At 39.1% G+C, this 25,785-nt stretch overlaps 1 long non-coding RNA gene across 2 annotated transcripts in view; it reads left to right on the plus strand.

Annotated features, from left to right (window-relative positions):
• LOC129557051 (uncharacterized) overlaps positions 1 to 19,023 on the plus strand; it is a 45,766-nt gene extending 26,743 nt beyond the window's left edge. Inside the window, exon 3 of one of the 2 annotated variants that reach the window (XR_008686160.2) lies at positions 17,734 to 19,023. This is a non-coding gene — a long non-coding RNA (uncharacterized LOC129557051). Of the gene's footprint in view, positions 1 to 2,090; positions 2,224 to 17,733 lie in introns of those variants that run through there. The other variant, XR_008686159.2, reaches the window with a different exon arrangement.
• The last annotated feature ends 6,762 nt before the right edge of the window (positions 19,024 to 25,785 follow it).

The raw sequence follows: 25,785 nt of genomic DNA on the forward strand, positions 1-25,785 counted from the left end.
TCTGGCCAGTATTATTTTTGTATGTGCTAACTCTAGTTGTCGTGTGAGGATTATGCTGGGTTTACATAATAAATTGGAAAGTTTATTCATTTTTCAAGGCTCATTCTTAATACATTCAGTCAATAAATATTTATGACATGTTGAGCTTAATTTTAGGTTCTGAGGTTATATCAGTAGACAGACAAGGTTCCTACATTCAGGAAATAGTGTTTTCATTCTAAAGTAGGGTAGACTAGAAGTAAAAAGGTAAATTGATATATTTTAAAAATCAGATGTAATAAGTACTTGGTAGAAAATGAAAACCAAGTGACTTTAGACTTGATGGTCTAAGCAGGCCTCTCTGAAGAAGTAATATGTAAGCTGAGACCTAAACAATAAGAAAAAGAAGCAAAAAGAGAAACATGGAACTTTGAGTCAGGTTGCTGCTATAATTAGAAAAATAATTTCACTGGTTTAGGGTCATGCATTCTGTCACATGATACTGTTCTCTCTTCATATTGAAAGTAAACCCCTCATGTGCATACAAAGTTTCCTTCTTTGGTTGGGGATGTAGTAGGTTTTGGGTTTTGTTAATTTAGTGACTGTCTAAGAAAGCAATATACCCTATATGTCTTTCTTTTTTATTGTACGTGAAAACCAGGTGGCATAAAAATATACGTAACCAGATTTAGTATGTGTAGCCTGGTGCTCACTGCGTCACTCTGTTCCCCTTTCAGAAGTGCACATTCTTTTACCCTTCAGGATGTTCTCTCTTTCATTTCTCCTTTCCAGAGCACAGCCTGCCACCGGTTAGATACTAGATAGACTTGCTCCAGTGAGAACCAACTTGTTCTCAAATCATCACTTAAAACTGTGGAACAGCCTTTGTTACTTGCACACTGTCAGAATGAAACGAAAGTTTGCTGGGGACTTCAGAAACATCGGAGTAGAAACAGAGAATTGGTGATACTCTGGAGATAAATACTGATTAACCTTTACAGCACTCCTTGAAAAAACATTGTTTGGTTGTAATTTTTTTAATGACAGTGAAAACTGCTTGAATGATTAAAAATATCAAGAACTCTGGAGACTTGGTAATAAGTTCCGGTTGGAGCAGCACATTACTTTAGACTTTTCTATTTCAGCGCTCTAAAATGATGACAAAGTTGACATTGAAACAGCATAAAGATTCTTCAGTACAATTGAGTTGGATCTCCTTGTAAAAATCACTATTAGTTTTCACTGTCTATGGAGGATTAATATTAAGGACATTAAAACTGAACCACCTTAGCATAACTATATCTGGTAGCCCTTGAAAAAGTTTGTATGCTTCAGAATGAGCTTCAGACACTCTCAAGTTGACTCTTTTAGTTTCTGCTTATAAGGAACTGAGATTTGTTTGAGAGAAGAGTTTTGCCTAGTAAAATTTCACATGTGCATCCACAAAAGGAAAAGATCCAAATCAATTATTTCAAAATATAAATAAATATCTTGAGCCTTCTTTAACTATCCACATTCTCAAGCATAAAATTGTGGTAAATTTTTCAGAATTCCCATCTTCAAACTCAATTCATTAGGCCTCTACAAGCTTATCCTTTTCTTAATATTTGCTGAAATCATTTTTCAAGCTAGGAGACAAGATGACAAATTTTACCATTTGTTGTTTCTTTGATATGAGGCAGTCAGGGCATAGAGCTATAAAGTTAAACAGGATGAAGCTTCTCCCAAAGGAGTGCCAGTAAAACTATTTCCAGTTTCACAGGACAGACATGAAACTGAAAGGTGCTCATTTCACTTCAGCTTCCTAATGTCCACCCCTTATCACACTCCTGTTATCACACTTGGTCAAACTGGGTCTTCCATATCACACATGTTCTAAGAATTCTTGGTGGATGATATACCTGATTTCACATTTGGAGAGCAGCAAGATTTGATTAAGTGAGAAATAATTTTTCAAAGTGAGAAATAATGAATCATAAATTATATTATTTCAGGAAGTCAAACAAATTCTAGGTTTTCCTTATGATGACAATCTTGAGTTTTTAAAAAAATATTAACATAAAAAAATTTTAAATTAATTGTTTTTGTTTTCTGGTGCTCCATTTTTCTAGACCAAAGCTGATCGCCGAAGAATTGATGCTTTTGAACTGTGGTGTTGGAGAAGACTCTTGAGAGTCCCTTGTACCACAAGGAGATCCAACCAGTCCATTCTAAGGGAAATCGATCCTGGGTGTTCATTGGAAGGACTGATGCTAAAGCTGAAACTGCAATACTTTGGCAACCTCATGCGGCGAGTTGACTCACTGGAAAAGACTCTGATGCTGGGAAAGGTTGGGGGCGGGAGAAGGGGACGACAGAGAATGAGATGGCTGGATGGCATCACCGACTCTGTGGACATGAGTTTGAGTGAACTCCGGGAGTTGGTGATGGACAGGGAGGCCTGGCGTGCTGTGATTCATGGGGTCGCGGAGAGTCGGACACGACTGAGCGACTGAACTGAACTGAACTGAACTGAAGCTCTTATTGGAGAAGTCAATGGCAACCCACTCCATTACTCTTGCCTGAAAAATCCCATGGACAGAGGAACCTGGTAGGCTGCAGTCCATGCGGTCACTAAGAGTCGGACGTGACTGAGCGCCTTCGCTTTCACTTTCACTTTCATGCATTGGAGAAGGAAATGGCAACCCACTCCAGTGTTCTTGCTTGGAGAATCCCAGGGACCGGGGATCCTGGTGGGCTTCCATCTATGGGGTCACACAGAGTCGGACACGACTGAAGCGACTTAGCAGCAGCAGCAGCAAGCTCTTATTAGGGCTTCCCTTGTGGCTCACAGGTAAAGAATCTGTCTGCCAATGCAGGAGACACAGGTTTGATCTGTGGCTCAGTAAGATCTCCTAGAAAAGGGAGTGGCAACCCACTACAGTATTCTGACCTGGAAAATCTCATGGACAGAGGCGTCTCACATCTACAGTCCACGGGGAAGCAAAGAGTCAGACACAACTTTAAGACTAAAAAACAACAGCAAAGCACTTATTAAGGTCGATCCTGACATTTGCCACCTGGATCCCAAACACTCACCTCCACTTTAGCATTTTCCTGTTGCTCCACTACTCTCTACCAGATCACTTGCGGTAGTCTAAAAACTTGCTGCAGTATTTTATTTCTTGGGGGGAAAAAATTCCCAAAATCTTCCTTGACTGCATGTCCCCTTTATGTAGTTCCCAGTTTTTCTGCTCTGCTTTATAGCAGAGTATCATCTATGTCCTCTCCAGAAAAGGTGGCACCACTCAGTCAAGGTCACTAATGATCTAATTAGACTAATGGTCTAATTAGTCACAAATCTAATGGTCATTTCTCAGGACTTATTCTATTGAACCTCTGCAAATGTTGGTATAATTAATCGTAATTGAATGTGAAAGTGTTAGTTGCTCAGTCGATCCAGCTCTTTGTGACCCCATGGACTATAGCCCACCAGGCTCTTCTTGGGATTTCCCAGGCAAGAATACTGGAGTCGGTTGCCATTCCCTTCTCCAGGGGTTGTCTTGACCCAGGAATGGAACCTGGTTCTCCTGCATTGAGGGTGGATTCTTTACCATCTGCCCCACCAAGGAAGCCCAATCACAATTACTCATATTCATATATCATAATTAATCATGTTTTTCCCTTTTACCACTTTCTTTTTTTAACTTTTTTTTTTTTTTGGATGCACCCTATCACATGTGAAACCGTAGTTCCTCAGCCAGGGATCAAACTCACATTCCCTCCTTTGGAAGGCAGATTCTTAACACTGGACCACCTGGAAAATCCCTTACCCTTTTCTTTATATGACTTCTATAACACTAAAGTCTTCTGATTTTCCTCCTACCTCACTAGTTTTTCTATCTCAATTTTCCTTGTTGGATTAATTTATTTTGCTAATTTTAAATGTCTGAGTCTGAGTATCTCAGAGTTCAGTCCTCAGGCCTCTTTTAAAAATCAATACTCATGACTTTATCAGTCTGTTTTATCAATCCTTTTAATGTCGATAACTTTTTCATCTTTTGGGTCTGTGGATAGAATGGTATTTCAAAATGACTTCCTTTGTTACAATTTATATTTTGCATTTAAAAACTTTTCTTTAAAAGAAAGAATTCATAAAAATCTAGATTACCAAGGAGTTCTATGGCATAGAAAAGATTAAGAACACACTATACTATTTCTTTCATGACTTTAATGTCTGTTTACATTGAGATGGCCCTCAGATTTATATTTTCAACACTTAAATTTTATTCCTGTTATTTACTGCTTTGTAACAAACTGTCGCACACACAAGACCAGGAGCTGACTGTGGCTCAGATCATGAACTCCTTCTTGCCAAACTCAGACTGAAATTGAAGAAAGCAGGGAAAACCACTAGACCATTCAGATATGACCTAAATCAGATCCCTTATGATTATACAGTGGAAGTGAGGAATAGATTTAAGGGACTAGATCTGATAGATAGAGTGCCTGATGAACTCTGGATGGAGGTTCGTGACATTGTACAGGAGACAGGGATCAAGAACATCCCCATAGAAAAGAAATGCAAAAAAGCAAAATGGCTGTCTGAGGAGGGCTTACAAATAGCTGTGAAAAGAAGAGAAGCAAAAAGCAAAGGAGAATAGGAAAGATATAAGCATCTGAATGCAGAGTTCCAAAAAATAGCAAGGAGAGATAAGAAAGCCTTCCTCAGTGATCAATGCAAAGAAATAGAGGAAAACAACAGAATAGGAAAGACAAGAGATATCTTCATGAAAATTAGAGATACCAAGGGAACATTTCATGCAAAGATGGGCTCGATAAAGGACAGAAATGGTATGGACCTAACAGAGGAGAAGATATTAAGAAGAGGTGGCAAGAATACACAGAAGAACTGTACAAAAAAGATCTTCACGACCAAGACAATCACGATGGTGTGATCACTCACCTAGAGCCAGACATCCTGAAATGTGAAGTCAAGTGAGCCTTAGAATGCATCACTACGAACAAAGCTAGTGGAGGTGATGGAATTCCAGTTGAGCTATTTCAAATCCTGAAAGATGCTGCTGTGAAAGTGCTGCACTCAATATGCCAGCAAATTTGGAAAACTCAGCAGTGGCCACAAGACTGGAAAAGGTCAGGTTTCATTCCAATCCTAAAGAAAGGCAATGCCAAAGAATGCTCAACCTCCCGCACAATTGTACTCATCTCACATGCTAGTAAAGTCATGCTCAAAATTCTCCAAGCCAGGCTTCAGCAATATGTAAACTGTCAACTTCCAGATGTTCAAGCTGGTTTTAGAAAAGGCAGAGGCACCAGAGATCAAATTGCCAACATCTGTTGGATCATTGAGAAAGCAAGAGAGTTCCAGAAAAATATCTATTTCTGCTTCGTTGACTATGCCAAAGCCTTTGACTGTGTGGATCACAATAAACTGTGGAAAATTCTGAAAGAGATGGGAATACCAGACTACCTGACCTACCTCTTGAGAAACCTGTATGCAAGTCAGGAAGCAACAGTTGGAAGTGGACATGGAACAGACTGGTTCCAAATAGGAAAAGGAGTACGTCAAGGCTGTATGTTGTCACCCTGCGTATTTAACTTATATGCAGAGTACATCATGAGGAACACTGGGCTGGAAGAAGCACAAGCTGGAATCAAGATTGCCAGGAGAAATATCAGTAACCTCAGATATGCAGATGACACCACCCTATGGCAGAAAGTGAAGAGGAACTAAAAAGCCTCTTGATGAAAGTTCAAGAGGAGAGTGAAAAAGTTGGCTTAAAGCTCAACATTCAGAAAACTAAGATCATGGCATCTGGTCCCATCACTTCATGGGAAATACATGGGAAAACAGTGGAAACAGTGTCAGACTTTATTTTTTTGGGCGGCAAAATCACTGCAGATGGTGATGCAGCCATGATATGAAAAGACGCTTACTCTTTGGAGGAAAGTTATGACCAACCTAGATAGCATATTTAAAAGCAGAGACATTACTTTGCCAACCAAGGTCTGTCTAGTCAAGGCTATGGTTTTTCCAGTGGTCATGTATGGATGTGAGTTGGATTGTGAAGAAAGCTGAGCGCCGAAGAAATGATGCTTTTGAACTGTGGTGCTGGAGAAGACTCTTGAGAGTCCCTTGGACTGCAAGGAGATCCAACCAGTCCATTCTAAAGGAGATCGGTTCTGGGTGTTCATTGGAAGGACTGATGCTGAAGTTGAAACTCCAATACTTTGGCCACCTCATGCGACGAGTTGACTCACTGGAAAAGACTCTGATGCTGGGAGGGATTGGGGGCAGGAGGAGAAGGGGACGACAGAGAATGAGATGGCTGGATGGCATCACCGCTCGATGGAGCTGGGTTTGAGGGAACTCTGGGAGTTGGTGATGGACAGGGAGGCCTGGTGTGCTGTGATTCATGGGGTCACAAAGAGTTGGAGGCGACTGAGCGACTGAACTGAACTGAACAAACCTTCGAAAAACATTGTGGCATAAAACAACAACCGTTCTATTATAGCTCATCATTTTTTATGGAAGGACTTTGATATTGACAGAGATCGTTCACTGGTATTCGACTGGCAGACGGCCAGGTCCAGAGAGTCAAAGATAGCTTCACCCTGGCAGTGATGGCTGAGAAAGCTGAGCTTATCTATCTGAGCCCATTAACTGACAAACTTACTGTGGCCTCTCCAGCATGTCTCCAGACTGAAAGCAGAAAGATTTCTCACATTGAGAATTGGGGCACTTTAGAGTGTGTAATGGAGAAGGCAATGGCACCCACTCCAGTACTCTTGCCTGGAAAATGCCTTTGGATGGAGGAGCCTGGTGGGCTGCAGTCCATTGGGTCGTGAAGAGTCAGACACGACTGAGCGCCTTCACTTTCACTTTTCACTTTCATGCATTGGAGAAGGAAATGGCAAACCACTCCAGTGTTCTTGCCTGGAGAATCCCAGGGACGGGGGAGCCTGGTGGGCTGCCGTCTATGGGGTCGCACAGAGTCGGACACGACTGAAGCGACTTAGCAGCAGCAGCAGAGTGTGTAACAGGCATGGGTAGAAACTGCAAGGTTTCTCACGGCCTAACCCAAGGTTTTCCAAGATGCCACTTTCTCTACCTTTTATGGATCAAACAAGTCTCTAAAGCAGTCCAGATTCAAGAAGAGGGGAATTAGGTTGTAACTCTTAAAGGGGAAGAGAAGCAAAGGATTCATGGTCATCTTTAATCTACCACAGATGTCTAATAAATATCTTATTTGTAACACATCCAAGCAAAACTCTCAATTTCCTCTCCAAATCTCCTCCTTCTGGTGATCACCAGCCCAGAAAACTGGACCACTATGCACCCAGTTACTCAGGCTCTGTATCTTAGAGCAGACACAACTGTTCTCCTTTTCTTCATATTCTGAATCTAGCTTTATTATATTCACCAGTCCTGTTGGCACCATCTTCAAAATATATCCTGAATCTGGCTGCTCACTCTTTCCACCTCCATTGTTCTTGTTTTCATGGATCCTATATTCTAATGAAACAGGCAAGCAATAAAAATAAATATACCCTCACCATCCATACCATTTTTCCCCTGAACTATGTTAATAGTCTCCCAAGTAGATGATTAACTCATATCCGCATGGTTTCTTCCTTATACAATAGCCAGAGAGATCTTTTTAAACTATGAGTCAATCCTGTCACCCACATGCTCATAATATTCCAGTGACTTCACGACTCAAAGTAAAATCCAAAGTCCTCGCTATGACCTTTGGAACCTTAGATTGCCCAGCCTCTGACCATGACTTGGACCGATTTCCTCTCTTTCTTCCCTTCAGTTACTCTACTTAGCACCACTGGTTTAACTGCTCTTCCTCCAAGAAGTCAAATGTGCTCCTCTACAGGGCCTTTCCACATGAACTTCCCTTAAATGGAACCCTCCTTCTTTACACATTTGCATGGCTTGTTCCTTTGCTGTGTTTGGGTTTTGCTCAACTGTCATTTCTTCAGAGAAGCCCTCTCCTACGGCAGCACGCATATTCTCTCTCTCACACTACACTATGTGTTTATCTTTATTGTCTGCTGGCTTTATGTGAATATAGGCTCCCAAGGGATTTTCCTGGTGGTCCAGTAGTAAGACTCCATGCTCCCACTGCAGGTGGCTGGGTTTGATCCTTCATCAGAGAATTAGATTGCACATGACACAATAAAGATCAAAAATCTGGCATGCTGTGACTTAAGACCCAGTGCAGCCAAATAAATAAATAATTTTTTTTATAAAAGAATATAAACCCAGAGAACAGGAACTTAGTGATGCTCACTGCTGTTTCCCCATCACTCATAACAGTGCCTATTATGTTAACAGGTGCTCAATAATCATTTGTTGAATGAAATAATCAGTAAATGTGATTAGTCTGCCAGTTGGGTGATCCAATAGGAGCCAGATTTTCACTAAAATCTTGGGGATAATTTGGCTCAAAGTATCCAACATCAACCGTAATGGTAATAATGAGGGGATTCCATTGCAAATCAAAGAAAGGCATAACATTTTTGAAGCTGCTTCTCATTTATTTTTCCTAAGGACCTAACAATAATAGTACCTCTTGGAAGAGTTATGAATTGCCAAACATTAATGCAATTACTTTCCTTTTGTTCCTCCTTTAGAATATTAGGTTATTTCCTGTCTCTTTCTGGTGTATACATTTTATAATGCTCTGACAGTATTCCAGTTCCACTGATAAATGTATGTACCCTAGTCAAGGTTAACCAGTGATCTAAATCATGGAGTCAATCAAGGCCCATGGACCAGATGAGTTGGTCAAGGTGAGTGATGGCATAGACTTAAGAAGGATATGAGAATGGTGCTGTAACATAGGAGGTTATTAGTACTGGTAAAAATTTCCCTTTCCTAGTCAATGTTAAGTAAGGACATAGCCTGAGCCCCATTGTACCACATATTCTAAGTGGTTAGTAAAATATTCCAAGCTAAGCGACTGAACTGAACTGAACATAAAAATATTAAATTTTATATTTTTGAAACACTAAAAGCAATGTAAACACTAGCAAAAATGGTCAAATTTAACTAACTATAAAAATTACCCAAATATTTGCAACTATCTGAGGAGACTTTATTTAAGAAAAATGGCAAAATCTAGGTAAAAACACTTAGGTTTTTGACATTTTCATATGTACCTTATTTGCTTACCTTGAGTGAGTGGAAGCAAACGACAACACACCCAGACTTATGGGACACAGCTAGAGCAGTGCAGAGAGAAACTGATAGCTGTAAACACCTGCATTAGAAAAGAAGAAATCACACATCAGTCATTTAAGCTTCCACCTTAAGAAATTGGAAAAAAAACAACAACAGAGGAAACAAGGAAATTCCCTGGTGGTCCAGTGGTTGGAACTCAGTGCTTAGAACTTAAAACTGCTTAGAAGTGCCATGGCCCAGGTTCAATCTCTGGTCAGGGAATTGAGATCCCACAGACTGTGTAGTGTGACCAAAATAAAAAATTTTCTAAAATTAAACCCAATGTAAGCATAAGGAAAATTATAAAAATTAAAGCGGAAATAAAGGGAATAGAGAATTTTAAAATAGAGAAATCAATAAAGTCTGAAGCTGGTACTTTGAAAAGATAAAATTGACAAGCTTCAGCTAGACTAACCAAGAGAAAAGAAGAGGATTAATGTTACTAAAGTCAGCTAGGAAAATGGGGCCATTTCTACCAAGTTTACAGAAATAAAAAGGACTACAAGGGAATAATACTAACAACACTTTGTCAACAAATTAGATAACCTAGATGAAATTCCCAAAAAGAAACAAACTACTGAAATTGATTCAAGAAGAGATAGAATATCTAAATATATCCATAACAAGTAAAGACATTGAAATAGTAATTTTAAAATTAATTAATTTATTTTAATTGGAGGCTAATTACTTTAAAATATTGTGATGGTTTTTGACATACATTGACATGAATCAGCCACAGGTGTACATGTGTTCCTCCATCCTGAAACCCCTCCTACCTCCCTCCCCATCCCATCCCTCTGGTTTGTCCCAGTGGTCTGGCTTTGAGTGCCCTGATTCATGCATCGAACTTGGACTGGTCCTCTATTTCACATATGGTATTATACATGTTTCAGTACTGTTCTGTCAAATCATCCCACCCTCACCTTCTCCCACAGAGTCCAAAAGTCTGTTCTTTGCATCTGTGTCTCTTGCATACAGGGTCATCATTTCCATCTTTCTAAATTCCATATATATGTGTTAATATGCTGTATTGTTGTTTTTCTTTCTGAATTACTTCACTCTGTATAATAGGCTCCAGTTTCATCCACCTCATTAGAACTGACTCAAATGCATTCTTTTTAATAGCTGGGTAATATTCCATTGTGTATACATACCATGATTTTCTTATCCATTCTCCTCCCAAAGGACATCTAGGTTGCTTCCATGTCCTAGCTAACGAAAATAGTGCTGTGATGAACATTGGGGTGCACGTCTCTTTCAATTTTGGTTTCCTTTGTGTGTATTGCTCCCTGGTGGCTTTGACAGTAAAGCATCTGCCTGCAATGTGGGAGACCCAGGTTCAATCCCTGGGTCAGGAAGATCCCCTGGAGAAGGAAATGGCAACCCACTCCAGTGCTCTTGCCTGGAAAATCCCATGGACAGAGGAGTTTGGCAGGCTACAGTCCATGGGGTTGCAGAGTCAGACACGACTGAGCGACTTTCCTTTCCTTTTCTTCGGTGTGTATGCCCAGCAGTGGGATTGCTGGGTCGTATGGCAGTTCTATTTCCAGTTTTTTAAGGAATCTCCACACTGTTCTCCATAGTGTCTGTACTAGTTTGCATTCCCACCAACAGTGTAAGAGGGTTCCCTTTTCTCCACACCCTCTCCAGCATTTATTGTTTGTAGACTTTTTGATATCAGCCATTCTGACTGGCATGAGATGATCCCTCATTGTGGCTTTGATTTGCATTTCTCTGATAATGAGTGATTTTGAGCATCTTTTCATGTGTTTGTTAGTCATCTGTATGTCTTCTTTGGAGAAATGTCTGTTTAGTTCTTTGGCCCATTTTTTGATTGGGTCATTTATTTTTCTGGAATTGAGCTGCATGAGCTGCTTGTATATTTTTGAGATTAATCCTTTATCAGTTGCTTCATTTGCTATTATTTTCTCCCATTCTGAAGGCTGTCTTTTCACCTTGCTCATAGTTTCCTTCGTTGTGCAAAAAGTTTTAAGTTTAACTAGGTCCCATTTGTTTACATTTGCTTTTATTTCCATTACTCTGGGAGGGGGGTCATAGAGGATCAGTTCAGTTCAGTTTAGTCGCTCATTTGTCGTGTCCAACTCTTAGCGACCCCATGAACCACAGCACGCCAGGCCTCCCTGTCCATCACCAACTCCCGGAGTTCACTCAAACTCATGTCCATCGAGTCGGTGATGCCATCCAGCCACCTCATTCTCCGTCGTCCCCGTCTCCTTCTACCCCCAATCGCTCCCAGCATCAGAGTCTTTTCCAGTGAGTCAACTCGTCACATGAGGTGGCCAAAGTATTGCAGTTTCAGCTTTAGCATAAGTCCTTCCAATGAACACCCAGGATTGATCTCCTTTAGGATGGACTGGTTGGATCTCCTTGCAGTCCAAGGGACTCTCAAGAGTCTTCTCCAGCACCACAGTTCAAAAGCATCAATTCTTCGGCGCTCAGCTTTCTTCACAGTCCAACTCTCACATCCATATATGACCACGGGAAAAACCATAGCCTTGACTAGACGGACCTTGTTGGCAAAGTAATGTCTCTGCTTTTTAATATGCTATTGCTGTGATTTATGTCAGAGAGTGTTCTGCCTATGTTTTCCTCTAGGAGTTTTATAGTTTCTGGCCTTACATTTAGATCTTTAATCCATTTTGAGTTTATTTTTGTGTATGGTGTTAAAAAGTGTTCTCGTTTCATTCTTTTACAGGTGGTTGACCAGTTTGCCCAGCTCCACTTGTTAAAGAGATTGTCTTTTCTCCATTGTGTATTTTTGCCTCCTTTGTCAAAGAAAAGGTGTCTAGGTGTGTGGATTTATCTTTGGGATTTCTATTTTGTTCCACTGATGTATATTTCTGTCTTTGTGCCAGTACCATAGTCTCTTGATGACTGTAACTTTGTAGTATAATCTGAAGTCAGGCAGGTTGATTCCTCCAGTTCCATTCTTCTTTCTCAAGATTGCTTTGGCTATTTGAGTTTTTTTGTGTTTCCATACAAATTGTGAAATCATTTGTTCTAGTTCTGTGAAAAATACTGTTGGTAACTTGTTAGGGATTGCATTGAATCTATAGATTGCTTTGGGTAGTATACTCATTTTTATGATATTGATTCTTCTGATCCATGATCATGGTATATTTCTCCATCTATTTGTGTAATCTTTGATTTCTTTCATCAGTGTTTTACAGTTTTCTATATATAGGTCTTTTGTTTCTTTAGGTAAATTTATTCCTAAGTATTTTATTCTTTTCATTGCAATAGTGAATGGGATTGTTTCCTTAATTTATCTTTCTGTCTTCTCATTATTAGTGTATAGGAATGCAAGGGATTTCTGTGTATTAATTTTATATCCTGCAACTTTACTATATTCACTGATTAGTTCTAGTAATTTCTGGTAGTGTTTTTAGGGTTTTAAAAGCATCCCAAAGGAAAACCCCAACCCAAATGGTTTTGATAGTGAATTCTACTGAACACTTAAAAAAGAATAAACACAAATCCCTCAAAAACTTTCCAAATTTTAGAACAGAAGGGACTACTTCCCAACGATTCTATGAGGCCAATATTGCTGATTCCAAAACCAAAGATATGCAAGAAAATAAAACTACAGACCAGTATCACTTGTGAAAGTGAGTACACAAATCTTCAACAAAATACTGGTAAGTTGAATCCAGCACTATATAAAGGGGATTACACATTATGAGGGCTTCCCTGGTGGCTCAGAGGGTAAAGCATCTGCCTACAATGCAGGAGACCCAGGTTCGATCCCTGGGTCAGGAAGATCCCCTGGAGAAGGAAATGACAACCCACTCCAGTACTCTTGCCTGGAAAATCCATGGACTGAGAAGCCTGGTAGGCTACAGTCCATGGGGTTGCAAAGAGTCGGACATGACTGAGCGACTTCACTTCATTATACATTATGAACAAGTGGGATTTACTCCAAGAATATAAGGTTGTTTTAACATCTGAAAAATCAGAAATATTATACATCACATTAATAAAGGACAGAAACAACATTATCATCTCAGTAGAAAATGTATGTGGTAAAATTCAACGCCCTTTATAACCATTTTTTTAAACTTTTGTATTGGGGTCTAGCCAATTAACAATGTTGTGACAGATTTAAGTGAACAGCAAAGGGATTTAGCCATACACATATGTGTATCCATTCTCCGCCAAGCCCTCCTCCCATCCAGGCTGCCACATAACACTGAGCAGAGTTCTATGTGCTATACAGTAGGTCCTTGTTGGTTATCCATTTTTAATATAGCAGTGTCAACACACTTTTATGCTAAAAATATTTAATCATCTGTGAAAAGAAAGGAATTTCCTCACCCAGATAAAACTCACAACTAATATTGTAATTAATGGTGAATGACTGAGAGTTTTTCCTTTATAATCAGGAATAAGACAACAATATCTAATTCTGCCATTGCTATTCATTCATAGTCACATTATACTGGAGATTCTAGCTGGGGCAATTAGGCAAGGAAAAGAAATAAAAGATAGATTGAAAAGAAAGGAATACAGTTATTTCTTTTGGAAAATCATGATATTATATATAGAAAATCTTAATGAATCCTCAAAGAAGCTATTAGAACTAACAAACCAGTTTGAGATGACTTCAATATGATCAACATACAAAACAAATTTTATTTGTATACACTAGCAATGAACAATCCATAAATAAAATTAAGAAAGTAATTTCATTTATAATAGCATCAAAGAGAACAAAATACTTGGAATAAATTTGACAAAAGAAACATAAGACCTGTACACTAAAAACTAGAAAGCCCTGTTGAATGAACTTAAAGAAGATCTAAATAAATGGAAAGTTATCTCATGTCCATGGATCAGAAGACATTTGATTAAGATAGCAATTATATCCAAATTGATCTAGTACCTCACCTGTCAAAATCTCAGCCATCTTTTTGGCAGAAGTTGATGAGCTGTTCCTAACATTCATGTTGAAACTCAAGAGAGCCACAAAAAACAAAACAATCTTTAAGAAAGAACAAAGTTGGTGACTCACACTTCCCAATTTCAAACTTACTACAAATCTACAGTACCATATGATACTGGCAAAAGGATAGAAATATAGATCAATGGAATACAATTAAGAGTTTAAAAATGAATCCATATATCTATGGTCAACTGATTTTTGACAAGGGTGCCAGGACCATTCAATGGGGGAAAGACTAGTCTCTTAAACAAATGGTGTCCAAACTGAATGTGTGTGTGTGTATTAGTCACTCAGTTGTGTCTGACTCTGTGACCCCATGGACTGTTAGCCCTCCAGGCTCCTTTGTCCATGGAATTCTCCAAGCAAGAATACTGGAGTGGATTGCCATTCCCTTTTCCAGGGTATCTTCCCAACCCAGGGACCAAAAACAGGTCTTCTGCATTTTGCACAGCTTCTTTACCATCTGAGCCACTAGGGAAGCCCAAACAACTGGATATCTATGTGCAAAAAATGACATTGGATGCCTGCCAAGCACTGTATTCAGATATTAATTCAAACTGGATCAAAGACCTAAACTTAGGAGCCAAAATGATAAAACTCTTAGAAGAAATCATAGGAGTGAATTTTGTGACCTTGAGTTAGGCAGTGGTTTTGTTGATAAGATGCTAAAGCTCAAGTGACAAAAGAAAAAAAAAATATATATATATAGGGCATTTAAAATATAAAATGTTGTATTCCAAAGGACACTGTCAGGAAAAGGAAAAAGACAACCCACAAAATGGGAAAAATATTTGCAAATCAATATCTGATGGGGGACTTGTAGCTAGACTACATAAATAACTTTGTGTTAAGTCGCTTCAGTTCTGTTCAACTCTGTGACACTATGAACTATAGCCTGCCAGGCTCCTCTGTCCATGGGATTCTCCAGGCAAGAATACTGGAGTGGTTTGCCATGCCCTTCTCCAGAGGATCTTCCCAAGCCAAGGATAGAAACTGCGTCTCTTGTCTTATGCATTGGCAGATGGGTTACCACTAGCGCCACCTGGGAAGCCCTGATTAACTCTTAAATTTCAATAATAAAATGATATAAACTAAATTTTTTAAATCAGCAGAGGTTTTTAATAAATATCTTTCTAAAGAATATATACAAGTGAGCAATAAGCACATGAAAATGTGCTCAACATCTGTCTCAGTCCATTTGGGTTGTGAAAACAAAATACCACAAACTAAGGGGCTCACAAATAACAGAAATTTATTTCTCACAGCTCTGGTGGCTGAGGAGGCCACAGTCAAGGTGCCAGCATGGTTGTATTCTGATGAGAACCCTCTTCAAGGTTCATATAACTAGTTCCTTCTGACTGTGTTCACATCTGCTAGAAGATGCTAGAAGAGGCTAGAGAGCATTGTGGGCTCTCTTTTTTTTTTTTTTTGTGGACAGGCCACACAGCATGTGGGATCTTAGTTCCTCAACCTAGGATTGAGCCCACACCCCCTACATTGGAAGCACAGAATCTTACCCATTGGACAGTCAGAGAAATCCCTATAGGATCTATTTTATAAGAGCACTAACTGCATTTATGAAAACTCCACCCTCATAACCTACTGACCTCTCACAGACCCTACTTCTTAATAATAACACCCACTTTTAGGAGTTAGGATTTCAACATATGAATTTTGGGGAGTTATGTCATACCATGGCAACATTATTAGCCATTCAGTTCAGTTCAGTTCAGTCACTCAGTCGTGTCCGACTCTTTGCGACCCCGTGAATCACAGCATGCTAGGCCTCCCTGTCCATCACCAATTCCCAGAGTCCACCCAAACTCATGTCCATTGAGTCGATGATGCCATCCAGCCATCTCATCCTCTGTCGTCCCCTTCTCTTCCCGCCCTCAATCCCTCCCAGCATCAGGATCTTTTCTAATGAGTCAACTCTTCACATGAGGTGGCCAAAGTATTGGAGTTTCAGCTTTAGCATCAGTCCTTCCAATGAACACCCAGGACTGGTCTCCTCTAGGATGGACTGGGTGGATCTCCTTGCAGTCCAAGGGACTCTCAAGAGTCTTCTCCAACACCACAGTTCAAAAGCATCAAATTTTTGGTGCTCAGCATTCTTCTATTAAGAAAATACTATCAAAACCATGATGAGATACCCTTCACACATACTAGGTGCTGGAATATCCTAGTCATGATGAAGGAGTGGTGCAATGGGAACCCACATTAAGTGCTGGTGGGATTGTACAATGATGCAGCCACTTCAGAAAACACTCTGTTGGTTCCTCAAAAGATTAAAGTTCCCATACAACTCAGTACTTGCAGACTTAGAGCCAAGAGAAATAAAAATATAAGGAGATGTGGGGTTTGATCTCTGGGTCGGGAAGATCCCCTGGAGAAGGAAATAGAAACCCACTCCAGTATTCTTGCCTAGGAAATCCCATGGACAGAGGAGCCTGGTGGGCTATATAGTCCATGGGGTTGCAAAGAGTTGAACATGACTTAACAACTAAATAACAATAAACACAAAAATCTGTACCTGACTATTCATAACAGCATAATTCATAATAATCAAAGAATGAAAACAACCTAAGTCCAACTCAACTGATGAATAGGTAAACAAAATGTACTATATACATACAATGGAACATCATTCAGCTATAAAGAAGTGATGAGGTACTGATACATGCTATGACAGGAATGAACTTTGAAAACATTATGCTGTGAAAGAAGGTAGTAACCAAAGGTTACCTATTGTATAATTCCATTTTTATTAAATGTCAGTGTAGGCAAATCTATAGACAGAAATTCAATGAGTGGCTGCAATGAGCTAGGGGGAAGGGGAGCTGGGGAATGACTGCTAATGGGTATGAGGTTTCTTTGCAGTGACAAAAATGTTCTGAAGTTAGGTGGTGATGGTTGTACAACTTTGTGAATATACATCAAGTCACTGAATTGAATACTTTAAAAGAGTGAATTTTATGGAATGCCTATATTTCAATAAAACTGTTATTAAGGGACTTTTTCTCTGGTGGTCCAGTGGCGAAGACTCTGCACTCCCAATACAGGGAGCCTGGGTTTGATCTGGGAACTAGATCCCACATACTGCAACTAAGAGTTCACATGCCACATGTAAGAGTTTGCATGCCAAAACAAAGACTCAATGCAGCCAAATAAATAAAATTTTAAAGCTGTTATTATAAACAACAACAACAACAAAAAACCTGAAAGAGCTTAACTAGGATCTTTCATATTTAAAACTTCCTAGAAATCTCTCATTATTTTGTGAAAATTCAGTGTAATGGGGATGAGGGTTACTTCTCCAGTTCTACTTTCCCCATCCATTACATAGCTGCCATGCAGTCTGAGTGTGATTATCATTACTACCAGCTTCAATGGGTCCTAATTTAACCATTCTGGTCTTCTTTGCCATAATAGAAGCCAGTATGCAAGTGGCATCAAGGGTATTCCAGCTGTGGGGAGGCTGGGGTGGGGGGAAGGTAGTTTTTTGTTAGGTAGGTTGTGAGTAACTAACACATTTTCTCTTTTCCTGCCTGTGAAGGGAAAACCATGAGGTACAGGTTAGCAGCCACCTTCCAACCACGAGAGAAGCCAGCTTGAAGACTGCAGTGACACACAGAGGAGGAGAGCCAAGACTCTCAAAAGAGAAGAACAACAACAATGGGGTCAGAGCCCTGCGTGAGCCTTGCTGGACTCCGGTGGCCTTTAAACAATCTTTTAAATACTTCTGTGTGACCAGATGGCTGATTTGCCTATGACAGTCTCAGTTTGCACCAGCTTTTCAGCTTGATAGTTTTCTTTCTCAAAGTGTCCCAGTCTGGACAATCATTTATATGGTCACCCTCAATATAAATGGATTTTCAATTACATATCAATTAACTCAGCAGTTAACCAAGGTGAACTGTTTTTCAAGTTGTGTTTATTTGGACTGTTTTCTGACTGCCTCCCAGCATCCTCCCAGAGGCTGTTTAGTTGTCTAGATTTTTAAAAGTAACCGCACGAGACAGTCTGCTTTCTTCTTACTCTTTCTTCAGGACCCAGGACCTCTCCATGTAGTCTTGCTAGACTTTTCTAAATAAAAGTAATTATTCCCAACTCCCACACAATTCTCCTCATCCCTCTTTATCCACACTTGTAACATTGCATTACCATGATCTGTTCTTGTGTTTACCTTCCATAGCCAACTGTGAAATTCCCCCGAAAAAAGGATTTTATCATTTTAAACTTTGTATCCAAAGCATGAGAACGAGGTACTCGGGGAACATAGTTTCTTTTGATGTTTGCTGCAGAATAAATGGAAGGAAAGTCATTCATTTGTCATTTTTAACAGTCTGTTCAAATAATTTTGCTCAATATTTTCCATTGTATAGCAAATAACCATTCACAATGTCTCCCAAGTCCAAATGATCTCAAAATAATTTTAATGGGTAATTGAATCTAGGGATGAGCTTAATATATAGGACCCCTCAATAGTTGGTCCTGTTTCTTTGAATTGCACAATGAACTGTTTTATGCTTCCCGTATTTGAGATAATACTTCAAATATATTATATCCACAATGAAATAAAACCTTAAAAATTATCTGATACGATTTCTGAACAATTAAATTACCAAAATGAGTGGAGGGCTCATCTTCTTCATGTTAATTTGGTCTCATTCATATAGAATGTTACTTTAAAAATTTTTTTAGAGTTTTAAAAAAAAATTGTCATATAAACTAGACTCTGAAAACTGCCTTCTATTAATCCTGATATCCTGACACATTTTATTCTATTTTAAAGGTATTTATTAGCGAAAATATTAACACTTATTCAATATCATTTCATACATGTCAGAAGACCCCATGTGTGTCTGAATACCTTTTAAATCTTATTCTTTGCTTGTAAGAATATTTCAAAACCTGAAATTTATTTTTCTCATGGAATAAAAGTATCTTTGTTTGCTCTCTACTATGTAATATTATTCCTATTCTATATAATTATCTATTTGCATTTGTTTCTGATTGACTAAGCCAGTTATGTTAGGAAAAAGATGAGATCTTTAGAACATCATGGTTTGTGTAATAAGCAAAAATTGGGGGTTGTTGAATGCTTCTGCTTACAGAGAGACCAATTTGCTTTAAAAAGAAAATGCTTTTAAGTGTTAATTTTATTTTTCATGGGTAAAAATCATAAAGGAATAAATTGAGAAAATAAAAAATTAGTGATCTAGGTGAAATTAGAATGAATGAACGCTTTCTATTAAGGAATAATAATAAACCTTCCATGAAATGTTCATGCACCTGCAACCATTCTGAATATTTTATATATGTTAATTTCAGCCCTCACAACTCAGGTCATGTAGCTGGTAAATGGTAGAACTGGAATTTAAACCCAGCCAATTTGACATTCACAATGTACGTATGTATGTGCTTAACCTATAGTCTTCACTGTATCCTCAAACAAAGCATTTTGTAGAGATCCTGAACTCAAAAGATCTAGGTTATCTTGACAGCCTTTGTTCCTCAGTAAAAGTTAAACTCACACTTAAGTTATATTGCCATTAATAGTATGAAATAATATAACAAGAAACAAATTTTATTGGCCTTTTCCTGATCTTTTAAATTCATCTACTTGTTGTTTACTCTCTTAGATGAATTGTTCTGAAATGACAATGTATTTCGTGAAATTCCTTTTAACTGAAGAAAAAGCCGTGGTTAAAGAGGAAGACGTTTAAATTGTCAGTGCAATTTAGCATGAAATATGTGATCTATTCTTAACACACACACTTTTCCAGGTCTCAGATGTTGAAATTGACATCTACAGAATATTGGTTAGCAAATTAAATAATACTAAACCAAAATCTATCAATACTTTGCTGTGTAAACTTGAGGACTGATCATCTACTATAGTTTGTTTAAATTAACTTAATATTGTACTTTTTTTTTTTTTTAAATATAAAGAGCATTGGCTTTGAAATCTGACAGACCTGGGTCCAAACTCGAGCTCCCTCACTTATCAGATGTGTCACTCAGTAGTTTCCTTTATCTTTTTGGCTTCCACTTTCATGACATTTGTGAAAATCAAGTTAATATTTTCAAATTTGCCTGGCACATAACTTATGTTTTTGTGTTCAATAAATACAGTTGCCTTCTGTACCCATAGGTTCTGAATTCACGGATTCAACCAACTGGAATTCAAACCTAGAATAGAAGATATCTGGAAAAAATTTCCAGAAAGTTTCAAAAAGCAAAATGAATTTGCTGTATGTCCTGGCAACTATTTACATAGCATTTTACATTGCATTAGGTAGTATAAGTTATAGATGATTTAAAGTATTCAAGAGTATGCTGCTGCTACTGTCTCTTCTGTCGTGTCCGACTCTTTGCAACCCTATGGAGTGTAACCTGCCAGGCTCCTCTGTCCATGGAATTCTCCAGCCGAGAATACAAGAGTGGGTTGCATGTCCTCCTCCCGGGGATCTTCCTGACCAGAGGATTGAACCCGAGTCTGCCTGCATCTCTTGCATTGCAGACGGATTCTTTACCAACTGAGCCACCTGGGAAGCCCATACAAGGGTATATGCTTATATAATACATAGCTATAGTGCTTTGGTTGCATGCAAACATTATGTCATTTTATATAAGGGACTTGAGCATTTGTGGATTTTGGTGTCTGGGGGGTCCTAGAAATAATCACCCACTGATACCAGGGGAGGAGTCGATTTCAGTCTCAGTCTCTGTCTCATGCTCCAATAAATCTACCAAGTTGATTTACATACACACACACAGATGCACACACATGAAGCCGAGGAGAAGGTTTTGACATTGTACATTGAAATAAATAATTGAACTGAGTCATGAATCTCTATCTAAAAAAAAGCAAATTTAAAAACATTTTGAAAAAATAATTTATATTTACATGGGATACATTTGGAAATCTTTAGAATTTAGCTGCCTTTAGGAATGAGCATTGGTGCTTCAACCTAGCACACTATGGATTAAAACAAAATCAAGTATGGCATTTGAAAGGAAATGAGTATAATTAACATTTTAATTAGTCATTTGGGTACCAGTTAGCAAAACAGCTGAGAATGAAATGAACTCTAGTAAACTCTTGGCTCTACCCTGGACCACACCTGTAACATACAAACACACTATACCAGTGGTTCATCAAGATGAGGCCCTGAACTGACAATCTGCCTAGGACCTTTGTACATTTGAAGTTTATTTGTAGTGACACAGTATCTTAGGATTTGAAGGCCTTTACGAAGTTACCATTTAATGGGTAACAAAATGACTGTAGGTTAAGCACCTGAGCTGATAAGTAGATAAGGCATTTTTTCTACTAATTTCAAACAGGATTAGGGGATGGGGGGAAGGTCAAGAATTAAACTGTTTCTTTGGGCATTAGCACCACAAATTCGTAGAATCAATTGATTCTAAGTTTGTTTTTGAAACTTCAAATTTACCCAATTTCTGGAGGATCACTTTTTACTTTTTAAAGTTTTTTAAATAGGGTTGAAGATTTACAGTAAACCTATCTTTTAAAAATAACACATTAACCACATTCAGACAACATCAGATCATGTAGCACTGTAGTAGTATTTACTGAAAAAAGAAATCTGTGTCTAAGTGGACCCCTATTGTTCAGTATTGAATGTCCAATATTGACATAAAAATGATGCTGTTGACTCTGCCAAGTAGAGCATGGGCTTTGGGGCAGGTCTTCAGATTGCGATTAGGTGAACTAATATGTAGTTACTCTCACCCTAAGTCTATGGTCTAGCTTTGTAATCTGAAGGAAGGGCATGGGTAGTTAATGTGTATTTCTTTTCCACAAAGCGGGGGAAAAAAAAAAAAAACCACATGTTTAAAGCATTTGCAAACAAAGGAGAAAGTTGAGCAACATTTCTAGTGATTTCTCTCAATGCAGATCTGTCTAAATAAACTAATTCACTTGTTCAACAAATATTTGACTGCCTAGAAGATGGGAAGCCCTGGGATGTGATGACAAACTAGTTTATTTCATGAATTCAGACACTTGGAATGTTTCCAATACTTTTGTGTGTGTGTGTGTAGACTCACTAATTTTATTTTTTAAATAGACTTTATTTTTTAAAACAGTTTTAGGTACACAGTAAAACTGAGCAGAAAATACAGCGTTCCCTTATCCTTCCTGCCCAACACATGCACAGTTGCCCACTGTCAACATCTTGCCCCAGACTGGTATATTTGTTATAGCTGATGAACCTATATTGACACATCACAGTCACCCAAAGTCCATAGTTTACATTAGGGTTCACCCTTGGTGTTGTACATTCTATGGTTTTTTGACAAATGTGTAATACATGTATCTACCATTATACAGGAACTATTTTACAGAATAGTTTCACTGCCATAAGAATCCTCTGTGACCTGCCTCTGTTGCAGGAAGGGAGAACCCCCCCCCAACTCACTCCCTTCTGGCAATCACTGACATTTTTACTGCCTCCATAATTTTGCTTTTTCCAGAATGTTATATAGTTGTAATCCTACAGGATGTAGCCTTTTCGGACTGGCTTATTTTATTATACTTAGTAAAATGCATTTAAATTTCTCCATGTCTTTTCATGACTTGATAATTAATTTCTTCTTAGCACTTAAAAATATTCCACTGTATGGATGGGCTGGACAATAGATTTATCCATTCATCTACAGATGGACATCTTGGTTGCTTCCAACTTTTGGCGTGCATGCATTTATGCTAAGTCACCTCAGTCATGTCCAGCTCTTTGCAACCCAATGGACTGTAGCCTACCAGGCTCCTCTGTCAATGAGATTCTCTCGGCAAGAATACTTGAGTGGGTTGCCATGCTCTCCTCCAGGGGATTTTCCTGACCCAGGGATCAAACCCACATCTCTTATGTCTCCTGTATTGGCAGGTGGGTTCTTTACCTGCGAAGTTTTGGAAATTAGGAATAGAGCTGCTATGAACATCTGCATGCAGGTTTTTGTATGAGTATGTTTTCAGTTCACTTGACTAAACAACAGGAATGTGACTGCTGGATTGTATGGTTAACAGTATGTTTAATGTTGTAAGTAAATGTCAAACTATCTTCCAAAGTGATTGTATCACTCATAATTTTTATTTTAAAAATTTTCAAATTTTCATGTGACGTTTTTCATCATTGATTAACTCATTTATAAAATAGAAAATAGTCATTTTTCTCTGTGGAAATAGTAATGCTCAATATAGAAAGTCAACAATATAAAAAGGTAGATTTTAAAAAGTCAACACATTTCACTTCTCAAAGACAAGTAGTTATAACTGATTGTCTGATGCACTATCTTTTAGTCTTTTTTCTGTAGGCATAGCTTTTGTGTCACATTTTAAACATGATTTTTTTTTAGAAATCTCAACTAAATATGATTTTTTTCTTAGACACAATCCAAATTAAGAATCCTGATTATTGAAAATGTTGCAACTTTTAAAAATGTAAATGTACTTTTAAATATAGGCATTTGGGGTGCAGTGTAACAATCAACTTGCCAAAGTTTGTTTCATTGCTCTGCTGCTGCTGCTGCTAAGTCACTTCAGTCGTGTCCGACTCTGTGTGACCCCATAGACGGAAGCCCACCAGGCTCCCCCATCCCTGGGATTCTCCAGGCAAGAATGCTGCTGCTGCTGCTGCTGCTAAGTCACTTCAGTCATGTCCGACTCTGTGCGACCCCACAGACGGCAGCCCACCAGGCTCCCCCGTCCCTGGGATTCTCCAGGCAAGAACACTGGAGTGGGTTGCCATTTCTTTCTCCAATGCATGAAAGTGAAAAGTGAAAGTGAGGTCTCTCAGTTGTGTCCGACTGAGTGACCCCATGGACAGCCTACCAGGCTCCTCCATCCATGGGATTTTCTAGGCAAGAGTACTGGAGTGGCTTGCCATTACCTTCTCCGAGAACACTGCTAAGTTAACTTAAATACCTACATTCTCCCAGCCTCTGTTCTTGTCTTTTCTGGGACATAGAACTAGAACCAGTATAATTTCATTTCAGTTGGAATCGGCTACAGTTATTTTGGTCTGAATTTTGTTCAAACCAAAAATGTGTTCCAACTATGTGGTTGAACTAGACATTTTAAATCCTTTTCTTGTTAAGGTTTTTAAACTATTCATGGTCATTAAATGACAGTCAAATTTGGGTTTTGTTTATCTCTAAAAACACTGCTCCTTAAAAATATACATATTCAAATCACTAATGCTACTAAATTGCCACTGAAAAAAATCAGAGGCCCTGAACTTGGTAGAATTGGTGTTCAAAGAGACAGGAGAGCTCTTTAGACAAGCAACCAAAACAATGTAAACTGCCAAAAGTAAGATCAGCGGACGGAGTTTTTACTAAACTTCTATGCTGCTATGCTACATGGAAGAAGTTTATACTTTTACCATACCTAAAGAATGTTAAAAGTGAAATAAGTGTTAGTCACTTAGTTGTGTCCAACTCTTTGTGACCCCATTGACTGTAGCCAGCCAGGCTCTTCTGTCCCTGGAATTCTCAAGGCAAGAATACTGGAGTGGGTTGCCATGACCTTCTCCAGGGGGTCTTCCCCACTCAGCGATTGAACCCGGATCTCAAGTCTCCTGCGTTGGCAGGTGGGTTCTTTACCACTAGCGCCACCTGGGAAGCCTATATAACCTTAGGATTACACATTCTAACTCTACTCCTTTAAAATCATCAACCAGGCTTGGACAGACTAAGTTTAAATAGGCTAAAGTTCAGTTCAGTTCAGTCGCTCAGTCGCATCCGACTCTCCGCGACCCCATGAATCACAGCATGCCAGGCCTCCCTGTCCATCACCAATCTTCTATCTGCTGCTGCTAAGTCACTTCAGTCATGTCCGACTCTGTGTGACCCCATAGATGGAAGCCCACCAGGCTCCCCCGTCCCTGGGATTCTCCAGGCAAGAACACTGGAGTGGGTTGCCATTTCCTTCTCCAATGTGTGAAAGTGAAAAGTGAAAGTGAAGTCGCTCAGTCATGTCCGACCCTTAGCGACCCCACGGACTGCAGCCTACTAGGCTCCTCCATCCATGGGATTTTCTAGGCAACAGTACTGGAGTGGCTTGCCATTGCCTTCTCCGTCTATCTGCTGCTGCTGCTGCTGCTGCTAAGTCACTTCAGTCATGTCCGACTCTGTGTGACCCCATAGACGGAAGCCCACCAGGCTCCCCCATCCCTGGGATTCTCCAGGCAAGAACACTGGAGTGGGTTGCCACTTCCTTCTCCAATGTGTGAAAGTGAAGTGTGAAAGTGAAAACTGAAAGTGAAGTCGCTCAGTCGTGTCCGACCCTTAAGGACCCCATGGACTGCAGCCCACCAGGCTCCTCCATCCATGGGATTTTCTAGGCAAGAGTACTGGAGTGGCCTGCCATTGCCTTCTCCGCCGTCTATCTGCTAGTTAAACCCAATTAGAGGAGTTCTGTTAACTCTTAAGAATATTTGATTCTTTCACTTTTCTTTGGCTTCATTTTCCATGTCATTGATTATACTCTATAAAATCCTTTGTTGTAAGGTTCCAAAAACAATTCGTATAAAGGCAGAATAACACAAGATGGTTAAACTGACCAACTGATGTAGTTCAT

This window comes from Moschus berezovskii, chromosome 7, assembly GCF_049115385.1.
Source record: "Moschus berezovskii isolate FMDL1 chromosome 7, NW_MosBer_1.0, whole genome shotgun sequence".
In the NCBI taxonomy this organism is placed as follows: domain Eukaryota; kingdom Metazoa; phylum Chordata; class Mammalia; order Artiodactyla; family Moschidae; genus Moschus; species Moschus berezovskii.